At 31.5% G+C, this 12029-nt stretch overlaps 1 long non-coding RNA gene across 1 annotated transcript in view; it reads left to right on the top strand.

Moving 5' to 3' along the window:
• The window catches only part of LOC128551733 (uncharacterized), a 27975-nt gene extending 15946 nt beyond the window's left edge, over positions 1 to 12029 (top strand). Inside the window, exons 2-5 of the long non-coding RNA XR_008368873.1 lie at positions 8952 to 9096; positions 9772 to 9882; positions 10834 to 10956; positions 11891 to 12029. This is a non-coding gene — a long non-coding RNA (uncharacterized LOC128551733). The remainder of the gene's footprint in view (positions 1 to 8951; positions 9097 to 9771; positions 9883 to 10833; positions 10957 to 11890) is intronic.

Raw genomic sequence — 12029 nt, 5'->3', positions numbered from 1 at the left:
AATGTTCATCTTGGTAAATTCTAGGTCAAGTTCGAAACTGGGTCACGTGCCTTCAAAAACTAGGTCAGTAGGTCTAAAAATAGAAAAACATTGTGACCTCTCTAGAGGCCATATTTTCCATGGGATCTGTATGAAAATTGGTCAGAATGTTCACTTTGATGATATCTAGGTCAAGTTCGAAACTGGGTCACGTGCCTTCAAAAACTAGGTCAGTAGGTCTAAAAATAGAAAAACCTTGTGACCTCTCTAGAGGCCATATATTTCACAAGATCTTCATGAAAATTGGTCAGAACGTTCACCTTGATGATATCTAGGTAAAGTTCGAAACTGGGTCACATGCCATCAAAAACTAGGTCAGTAGGTCAAATAATAGAAAAACCTTGTGACCTCTCTAAAGGCCATATTTTTCATGGGATCTGTATGAAAGTTGGTCTGAATGTTCATCTTGATGATATCTAGGCCAAGTTCGAAACTGGGTCATGTGCGGTCAAAAACTAGGTCAGTAGGTCTAAAAATAGAAAAACCTTGTGACCTTTCTAGAGGCCATAAATTTCAAAGATCTTCATGAAAATTGGTCAGAACGTTCACCTTGATGATATCTAGGTCAAGTTCGAAACTGGGTCACGTGCCATCAAAAACTAGGTCAGTAGGTCAAATAACAGAAAAACCTTGTGACCTCTCTAAAGGCTATATTTTTCATGGGATCTGTATGAAAGTTGGTCTGAATGTTCAGCTTGATGATATCTAGGTCAGGTTCGAAACTGGGTCACGTGCGGTCAAAAACTAGGTCAGTAGGTCTAAAAATAGAAAAACCTTGTGACCTCTCTAGAGGCCATATATTTCATGAAATCTTCATGAAAATTGGTCAGAATGTTCACCTTGATGATATCTAAATCAAGTTCGAAAGTGGGTCACGTGCCATCAAAAACTAGGTCAGTAGGTCTTAAAATAGAAAAACCTTGTGACCTCTCTAGAGGCCATATTTTCCATGGGATCTGTATGAAAGTTGGTCTGAATGTTCACCTTGATGATATCTAGGTCAAGTTCGAAAGTGGGTCATGTGCCATCAAAAACTAGGTCAGTAGGTCAAATAATAGAAAAACCTTGTGACATCTCTAAAGGCCATATTTTTCAATAGATCTTCATGAAAATAGGTCTGAATGTTCATCTTGATGATATCTAGGTCAAGTTCGAAACAGGGTCATGTGCCGTCAAAAACTAGGTCAGTAGATCTAAAAATAGAAAAACCTTGTGACCCTCTCTAGAGGCCATAATTGTGAATGGATCTGCATAAAAATTGGTCAGAATGTTCATCTTGATGATATCTAGGTCAAGTTCGAAAGTGGGTCAAGTGCCATCAAAAAGTAGGTCAGTAAGTCAAATAATGAAAAAACGTTGTGACCTCTCTATAGGCCATATTTTTCATGGGATCTGTATGAAAGTTGGTCTGAATGTTTATCTTGATGATATCTAGGTCAAGTTTGAAACTGGGTCAACTGCGATCAAAAACTAGGTCAGTAGGTCTTGAAATAGAAAAACATTGTGACCTCTCTAGAGGCCATACCCTTGAATGGATCTTCATGAAAATTGGTCAGAATGTTCACCTTGATGATATCTAGGTCAAGTTCGAAACTGGGTCACGTGCCTTAAAAAACTAGGTCAATAGGTCAAATAATAGAAAAACCTTGTGACCTCTCTAGAGACCATATTTTTCAATGGATCTTCATGAAAATTGGTCAGAATTTTTATCTTGATGATATCTAGGTCAAGTTCAAAACTGGGTCACATGAGCTCAAAAACTAGATCACTATGTCAAATAATAGAAAAAACGACGTCATACTCTAAACTGGATCATGTGGGAAGAGGTGAGCGATTCAGGACCATCATGGTCCTCTTGTTTTAAGGATATTTCTTGTTTGCTTAGAGTATATAGACATTTTTTTAAAATTTCCACCACATTCTTCATTATTCATAGCTCTATCATTGATTTACAGTTATCCTTCGATCGTCTGTTTTGACGCTCATAGAGTTTTGACGCCCTTATTTATTTTGCTATCAAATAGGTATATGTGACCTTTTATGATGCCAAATTACACACGTTTGCAAAGCAGACTTCTGGTACGATTCCTGGTTATGTTTCAGTACGGGATTCGTCTGAATTTTTTTAGCTAGTGTATTTTTATGTCTTTTTAATAATGCAAAAATCTCAAATCCTTTAAGAACCTAATTCTTACATGAGCAACTGGTCAGGAATTCAGATCTTGGTTTTCTCTTTCCCTCAGCTATTGTCAAGTCACAAGACAGTTCTTTGGCTGAAATTTTGAAATAAATTTTAGTTTTTCACTCTCTGTGGGGTTTAAACACCTTGTATCATTGAAAAAACTTTAAAATTTAAATTTAAATTTAAAATATGGTTTTGTGCTCTTTGTCAAATTTGTTTAAAAAAGGGGAAAGGTCATTTTTCTAATGGTTTTCAGAAAGTATTTGTTAGAAAGGGTTATTATTTTTGTGTCCTCACTTTTTTGATAATGAATGACTGCTTTAAAAAATATGAAAAGTGGATAAAAAAAGATCACATTTTTAAAAAGAAATGTAAAAAAAGTACAAAAAAGATTATAAAATTTGTTTGTTGCCCTTTTAACTGTTTAAGTTTCGGTCTCGTTGCATTCACAAAAATTATCCCACCAAAAAATTTTTTTGGGCCAAAAAGGCTCCAAAAAAAGTGAAGTTTTGGGTTCAGTAAGAGGGCCAGCCAAAAAAAGGCTTATTTCTCATGACCTTTAAAAAATTTTTGGATGCCTCGAGATAGTCAGCAATTAAAATTTTGACACCTTTTTCCCCAAAATTTTTAAAAAAAACAGGAAAAAATAAAGGGGAACTCCCTTGTTATAACAACACAAAATTTATTTGTTTAATTTATTAATTCAATGAAATCATGTTAGACTGCTTAAATTATAATCTTAAACCCAAAAATCGTGCATGCAGTTTTCTTGTCGTATCAAGCCGGGTTTTACGACGGGGTTTATGAGAAAAAAAAAAAACGTACTTATTCTATAAACATTTAAACATCAACTAGAACTGAAAAAAGGGATGAAAGTAATTTATTTTTTAAATTAATAAAAAAATTTTTTTATACGAAATATTTTCGTAGCCCGCGATCAGCGCAAGAAACAAAAACTTTTTTAGGGATTCATACTTACTGACGAGGCATGATAGTTTTATATAGTAAAGAAATGAGGGGACCATAATTTATTGTGCACTACAGTTTCAAAAAATAAAGCTCTTATTTTTACTCGTCTTTTTTTTTCCCTGTCTTTTTTATCTTTTTAAAGTACTACTTTTAAAACAGACAAAAAAAATGTGTTTTCTTTTGTTATAAAAAAACCCTCAGAAACGAAAAAAAAAAGAAAAAAAACCACCCCAAAGCTTAATTTTAAAATAATTTCTCCAAATTCCCTCACATTTGCCTGTCTTCTCTACGTTGTAAGTTACCATGAAAAAAATTAAGCGACAAGAAAACTTTATTTTTACTGTATTTTTTTATATAAGGAAACGAAAAAAAAAATATGACTTCCCTGACGACGCGACAAGAAAATGGGAAACAACGTTGTTGCTTTAACCCAATTATCAAAGAAAACAGTCTGTTTTTTTACCGATTCAACTAAAACGAAAAAATGACAAAAAATGTAAATTTACAATGCGAGCCAGCCCCGGTGCGCAAGGGGAAAAAAACTCCCCCATTTTTTTTGTTACGTGAGAATCAAAAAGTCTTTTTAAACGATTTTTTAGAATTTATGAAATCTTTAAAAATGCCCTTTAACAATTGAAATATTATTACAAGTAAAATGAAAATTTTAAAAAAAACTAAACCTTTTTGAGTTCGTATGCAGTGCAGGTTCAAAAGCGCAAAAAAAACTTCGTAAAATTTTTAATTTGATTTGAGAATAATTCGGTTTTAATTTTTTTTAACAGTTTTTTTGTTTTTTTTTTTTTTTTTTTTTTTTCAAGGAAAAAAATGTTTTTGTCTTTCAAAAATATCCCCAAGTTTATCATTTATTTTAAAAACCCTTTTGAATGAAATAAATTTGCGCTTTTTATCGCAAAGCCTCGGGGTAGCGTCAAGATTTGACTGTGTTTTAGCCATTAAACGCAAAATTTATTTTTGAAGTCCGTGTTTTTTTGTCTTTTTAAAAAAAATTTTTATTTTTCAAAGTATTAAAAATTTAAATTAAAGTTAGTTTTTTGGAAAATTCTTGACAAAAGGCAAGAAAAACGGCCGCCACGATCTGATTCGGAATTTTTTAAAAGTTTTTTTAAAAGAAAAAACGTTTTTTTTTTGTTAAAAATTTACCGCAAAAAAATTATAAATATAAATGCAAAAAATTTTTTTTCAGGGAAAACGTAGGGGGGGGAAACTTTTTTAAAGTTTTCCTATTTCGTTACTTTTTAAAGTTTTTTTTTTAACCATATTATTATAAAATATATTTAAAAATCAGGTAAGTTATTCAAAAGGTTTTTTTGCGTTCTCAAAAGTGATTTTAAAGTAAAATCAGTGCAAATGGGGGTTAATAAAATTTCTTTTATTTGGGCATGACCTGAAAAGCTAATGGGATAAAAATGAGATAGTATGATTTTTATGCTTTAAAACCCTTTTCGTAAACTTTACACCCTTGCCAAAAAAATTTTCTGCATAGCTGGAAAGTAAAAGGAAGGCTTCAGGAAAAAATTGCATTTCTCATTCAAAATGGGGAATTTGGCACAGGAGGGCGAAATTTTTTTAAAATGATAACTGAAACAATTTATGAAATTTTAAAACCAAATTAACTCAAAGGGGGTTTAAAAACTGCGATAACTTGGAAATTTACACCCGATGACAAAGCGACAAGAAAAAATCATTATTATAAAGAGACACAAAATCGGAGGTGTGAACAACCGTGAAATTATTTACCAGTTTATGGGGCCCTATTTTAATAAAATTTGGAAGGGCTCTATACAAAAAGTGGTTGGGGAAATAAAAAGGGCCTATTTATAAAAAAAAGGGTAGTCAAAACGTCCTGCTAATTCCGCCTATCACAATTTGAGTTGTTTGGAAAGGATTTAGTGCAGTATTAAATAGACTTTAAAAAAATATTTTTTTTTAAGAAACGAAATTTTAAATGAAAATCAGGCGGGTTTAGGGCAGAGTATTCGACTACAATTTTAAAGTTTTCCCCTATTTTTTTTAATGGTAATTCGCCTCAGTCCAATAAAATGCATACTTTTTAGGTGCCCCATTTTAACACCAAAATTTAAAATGCATGTTTATATATTCGTTTAGCACTTCAGGAGTTCTTTCACTACATTGCAGGAAAACTTTTATCGGTAGCTGATGAAATATAAAACGAACGCCTGCTGTCCAATAACAAAAAAAGGCCAAAAATTTGGTTATTTGTTTCACCTTAAAAAAAATTTTCTTTTTTTCTTTCATTTAATTAAAACCCGAACCGAAGACCTTTTTGGCTGTTTGGGTTTTCAGGGGAAAAATTTGTCTTCTTTCGCGCAAGTTATTTCAACGTTATGTCCCCACAAAAGAAAAATTTCGAAGATAAAATGAGTTTTTGTTTTTTTAAAAATTTTCCCCTTTTTTCTCTTCCCCCATATCAGATAGTGATTTCATTTTGAAAAATTTTTTTTTTTTGCTTATTTTTCTCTGTGTGAACTTCAGTCTACCTTCTTTGAAAATAAAAGCATTCTTTCAGGGGGAATTTCTTTCTCCTCAAATTGTCTGAACAGACAATGATAAAAAGCGCCAATTTTTTTTTTTCCTGTCCGTAGACACCTATTTTTCTTTGGAAGGATAACAAAATTAGGTTTTTAAACACTGTTGGTAAGAAAAATGTGGTAGTGTTTAATTGATTAAAAATTAGACGGAATTTCTGGGGTTTTAAAGATATAAAAGTTGTTTAATTGCAAAAAGTCGCCCTTGACCATGTCTTGTTGTAGACACTAAAGAAACGAAAGGTTTTTTTACAAATACATTTATAAATTCCTACTGGAGCTATTTTCAAGTTTCAATGATACCCACACTTAATGTTTTTAAAAAAATTTAAAAAATAAATTTTTTTCTAATGAAACTTACTTCTTTCCCAAAAGCAAAATGTTCCATTTATTCTTGTGGGAAAAAATGAATCTGAGAAGTACAATGGGTTTAAAAAATTGTTTTTAAACTTATACATGTTATATAAAAGTTAAAAGCTATCAAAAAGGAATAATCCCTTTTTTCTAAACCCCCTTTTGTTATGGAAAAAAAAGGATGCAATGGGGTGTCAGGAAAAACATTACGCAAACTATTCAATATATTTTTTGTTTTTAATAAAACCCGCATGGACCTTAGAAATTATCAAAAGTTCTTTTAAAAAAAATCAGGGACTTTGAAATGCAAAAAAAAAAAAAAAACTTTTACAAGTTGTAGTAAACAGAAAAAAATGGAAGATAGGGCAAATCATTTTACATTTGGGCATATTCTAGTGGGGTATGGATTTTGTAGACTGGTGTGGGCGTCCATTTCAACTTAAACTTTTTTTTAAAATCCACTCAAGTTTGGATATTTTTGGGCTCTTCGGGCCCAGTTTTTGGTGTTTTTTTCAGATTTCATTCTATTATTTTTCCCCTCAATTTTATTCTTAACTGACGAAATCCAAAATTGAAGCAGTTTAAAAACACTTAAAAAAGAAATTACAAACAATTTTTTAGTGATTACCGTAGTTCCTTTGACTTTCCCTTTTAAAATGAGAGCATTTTGATTTTTTGTTTTTGGGGGGTTTAAAAGCCCAAAAAAATTTTAGTTAGAACTTTCCCTTTTTTTTAATTTATTCTTTACGCAAACTTCTCTGCAAGTAACTGCCAACTTCCCCACATTCTCAAAGGCAGGGTTTGAATTTTGAAATCATAGTTTGATTTCGATTGGAGTTACTACATTTGTTCCAGATTTTTCCAAGAAAAAAATTTTTAAGGTGATAACAGAAAAAAAGTAAAAGTGTAAAAGTAGTTAAAAAACTTTGTCTCCGGTATACTTCTTATATAAGGAAAAAAAGGCAATTTTTAAACAAAATATTCTGGTAGAAAAAGGATGTTTTTTGGGAATTTTAAGAAAAAAGCATAAAGTAAAAGTCATTTGCTGACTAAAATAAAGGATAAAAAATTTTCACGTGAACATTTAAAATTCTGTAAACAGGTTAAAATTACGGAATTTTTTTTTGCAGGAACCCAAAAAGTACTTAAAAATTTTTTTCGGTTTTTGGTTTTCAAGAAAAGTCATGAGATTTTTCAACATGCTTTTTAAACATTGCAAGGGAGTTTGTTTCATTAGTTTTCCATTTTAAAACAATTGAATCTTTTTAAGAGGTTTTCCCCAAAGTTTAAAAAGTTTTCCACTTTTTTAAGTTTTTACTTTAAAAGAAAGTTTTTGATAACCAAGAGCTTCGAAAAATTTTTGTTTTTTTTTTCCCAAAAAAGGTGATTAACACTGAATAAATTTCCAACAAATCACAGGTGGGCTTTCCCCCACCAATTTTGAAGATTTGGGTTTTATTTTTTTAGAATAAAAGTTTTTTCGAAAAAAACAAAGCAAAAGGGGGTAAATAAAAGGGCCAAAGGGCGCAAAAAACCCCCAAAAAGCAGACTTGTCGAAAAATTTTACTAATCTGTTTTTTGACAGAAATTTTGGCAAAGTCTTGAAAGACACCAAACTGAAAAGGAGAAATTTTTTAAACCCATTTCCTTTAGGATCCTTCCCCAAATACATTTTTTTTAAATTTTAGTGAATTTGAAAAAAAAGTCCTATTTTTTTTTAGCAATAACGAAAATTTTACAAATGAAAATTTTGATTTTGTTCCCGTTGTTCAAACCTTCAAATTTTCGAAGCCATTCCAAAAACCGCAATTATACTTCTTTTCTAAATTTTTTTTATTTACTTGTTCTTATATTTTTAAAATAAAAATTCAAAAGAAAATAAAAACGTCTTCAAAACTTGTAGAAAAACTTGGGGGAGATTTCTTGCCCTAGACTTTTTTTGGGTAAATTTTGGTTCATTTTTAAATTTCGATATCTCTGCCAAACATTGTCAAATCACAAAAAATAGACCCTTTTTAAGAGAAAAACGAATTTTTAGAAAAAACATATTTTTAGTTGTTAAATGCATTTCAAAAGGTAGCAAAAAAGAAAAACAATAGAAAAAAAAATTTCTAGAAATTTTTTTAAAAAAGGTCTTAAACAAATCTTGTGTAATTTTTTAGTTTTTGGGTTTTTAACATTACTTTTAGTACCTTTAGTGGTAAAAAATTTTGTTGGGGTTCAAGAGTTATTTTAAAAAAAACAGCCCTTTAAAAAAAGGCATGCTGTTTTATTTTTTTCCCGAAAATTCCCTTTAACGAAAAAAAAAAAAATTTTCGAACTATCAGACAGCGACAACTACCATTGTTTTTGTAGAACCAAGGTATATGGTAAATAAACATTTCAAAATAAAAAAAGTTTACAAACTTTTATTTTTGACCCCAAGTGAAACAGAAAAATGCATTTGATTGTGACTGAGACGAATGAAAAACAGAAAACATAAGCTTTTTATTTCTTGAGGAAAATTGATATAAATAAGTTCATAAGTTGAACATATTGCTGACCATCAATAGGTAAAGTAGCCTAGAGGAAAATTATATATTAACTAGTAGAAAACTAGTAGTACTTTAGATAATAGCTCGGAGATACGTTACACTATTACGGCCCATATTATGCTCAGCCAAAAAAGTGGTCTGGCCATTTCCGGAATGGCAGGACCATCAGCAACAGCCTTTTTTACTGATTGAATAGCTAACAGTGCAGACCAAGATCAACCTGCACATCCATGAGTTAGAGCCTTGTGTCAAGTACATATTATTCGTGACAATTTGATGAAAGACATTATTTATATGTACTTATAGGGAATTAGCAGTTACTTGCGGAGAACAGGAGTGACAGTAAAGCAGAATAGCTACAGACCATGAATTGAGAAATGAAGATATGCAGATGTAAATGTATAACATGGTGTATGTGGGAAACATAGCGGACAGGAAGCAAGTAAGACAAGTAAGAAGATTATTTACATTTAGAACAATTTTCCTCCAATTCAGCTGCTGCACTCTGAGTTATAGAAAAGCTGAATACAGTTGAAACAATTTTTTCTTCTAAAAATAAAAAAAATACAATGGAAGGGAGGTAACTCAATTTAAAGAAAGAACACTTAAAGGTTGCTAGATTGATATAAAATTCAGCTGCTTCAAATCAATTTTGATACTGTTTCTGAATATTCATTCTGTCGTAGACCTGTTTCCCATAAGATATCCATACATTTGCTTCAAGAAAGTGAAAAGAAAAAGTGGTGTTGAATAGTATGCAGTGAAATGCAAGTCGTCTGGATTCAGATTATGACAGATACCATCATATTGCAGTTTTTCAGAAAACAGTCTACAGAATAAACACCCTACTTTCGTTTTCAAGTTGTCAACCTGAAGACATGCAAGTATAAACATAAACAATGTCTCGTCTCACCGGTATTTTATGAAAAGTGAAATAATGCCGTTTGGCTCTCTGTTATGTTCAATTGTGCGAAAAATGGAAATAAATTAGGATCTTTTAATTAGGGATTTTTTTCCCCTACAATTACTGTTATTTGACAAAGAAGTGCCTTCACTTGATTTGTTTTGTGGTTTATGTGTATGTAATATGTCTAGATACACTTTACCGGTATGTTTCTTTTTGTAGTGTGAAGTAACGGTAACATAGAATGACTAGAGACCATTAACTTCAGAACTGAAGAGGTCTTTAATCTATATGGTGAATGATGGAACCATGGTGGAGTTTTGGATTTATAAGGTAGATTGATATTTACATGTAGCCATATGCGAAAACAGCATTGGAGAAAGGACACTAAGTTTGCCGCCCCTCTTGATATAGAGAATCCATCATTGGTCTTCGGTTAAGATCAGAAAATCCCAACCCGAGGGCGCACCGCTCAAGTCTTAAACGAGGCTGGGCCGTGTTTAAGATTTGAGCGGTGCGCCCAATGGTTGGGATTTTCCGATCTTCACCGAACACCAATGATGGATTCTTTTTCTCACTTGCCACAACAGAAACAATAAAAACAAACATAAAAATATGAAACTACTTAAAACACGGGAAATTGGCGTCCGTAAGCAGAAGTGACGTCGTGACATTTCAGTGACGCACAATAACAAAGTTCCGCTTTAGTTTTATCGTTTGTAGCGTAACGTTACGTTCTTATCATAAAGTAATGAATTTTGAATCAAGAAATACACTATCAGGAACGGAGAGAAAAGATGAAGGTACCTGATTTTTAATTATTTTACATAAATAATATGTTTATTCAGTGCATGAAGTAGTCCGTCACAGGAGTGTGGGATAACCCATGTGAGATAAGATTTTCCAGCATTTCTGAAAATAGAGATTTTTCTGTCCGATAAGTGAGAAATTACATATAGTTTGTCTTCAGACTTCTTTCCACACACTACAAACCTTTTTTTCTGTGATGAAAGAATACTGTTTAAATCTACTTGAATGATTTTACCATTGTCATATAGCCTTACATTTATTGAAGATACATTTAAAATTAAAGTATATAATGTCAGGTACTAGTATAGTGCTTATTATAATCTTTTACACATATTTGCTAATAGAATGTCTGTCAGTCAGTTTAACTGAAGTTGATGATTTTCATTCAATTTGTGCACTAACTTTTTGAATGTGCATCTTGAGAACTTTGATGGATTTACAAACTGTTTTCATAAAATTCCACTTCTTTTGCAGGTGTGAAGTTACAGGAAAGCAGAATAACTACAAACCATGATATTTAGAAATGAAGAGATGCATGTTTTTGTTCAGCATGGTGTATATGGTAAACATTGTGGATGGCAGACATGAAATGATTTGGTAAATAAACACAACTTGTATCTAGAATTATTTTCCTGTACTTCCAGTTGCGGTTCTAACGCTTAACACAATCATACATTCAGATTTTCTTTAATTTTATAGTTGAAGGGAGGTAACTCAATTTAAAAAAAGCAACACACAAATGCCATTGCATTACTGTATTTTGGTAAGTTACAGGGTTTGTTTTTACACAAATGTTCACTAACACTGTTAAGAAACAAATCAAGATTTTAAGTTTCTGTTTAGGTATATACTATACCAGTCTGTTTAAAATCTTTGATGGCCAAGATTTGATTCATACCAAATATTTTCTGTTTCTTCCTCTTTCTATCATTGGTCCCTTAACCCCAAATATTTTGGACAAAATTATTCTGCCTTTGCAACCAGTGTAAATCATGATCAGCCTACGCTATCTGTGCAGTCTGATCAAGATCTGCTCTGTTCGCCATTCAATCAGTATCTTTTTTGTAAACACCCATTTTAACAGTTAATGGTACTGTTAGAACTGAAAGATGGAAAAGTGCATTATAGAAATATAGAAGGGTAAAAATTAAGGCCTGTCTGTAAACATATTCCTTTTTTCTTCTGGTCAACTTTGTATTACATGCATTGATTTTGAAATTACTCAGATATGCATAGTAACAGGGAAATTAATTTCAATGAAAATCAAAGTGACATAAATTTTGAAGGCCAATTATGTTAGGTTTTTTTTTCTTATTTAGTCTAAACCTTTTCCTTAGAGACATAGATTCACTTCCAAATAACATTTCATGAAATTTCATAATAGGAAACCTCGACCCTAGTTTTAAGTTATATGTTTGGAGTTTTAGGTGATTATCATTAAATTGTAAAATTGTTTCTCTTAATTCATAATGTGCATATTATATTTCTTTGTATTTTCCAAACACTTTGAAAACTGTATCTTCTTTTGTAGTGCGAAGTAACAGTAAAGCAGAATGGCTACAGACTTTCAATTCAGAATTGAAGAGATGCAGGTCTTTGTTCTATATGGTGTATGAGGGAACCATGGCGAAAATTTGGATTTCATGGCAGTCATAGAAATATCTAATAAG

This window comes from Mercenaria mercenaria, unplaced genomic scaffold (genome assembly GCF_021730395.1).
Source record: "Mercenaria mercenaria strain notata unplaced genomic scaffold, MADL_Memer_1 contig_1600, whole genome shotgun sequence".
NCBI lineage: Eukaryota > Metazoa > Mollusca > Bivalvia > Venerida > Veneridae > Mercenaria > Mercenaria mercenaria.
The sequence above is the reverse complement of the archived record's forward strand: the minus strand, read 5'-3'. Positions and strand labels throughout refer to the sequence as shown.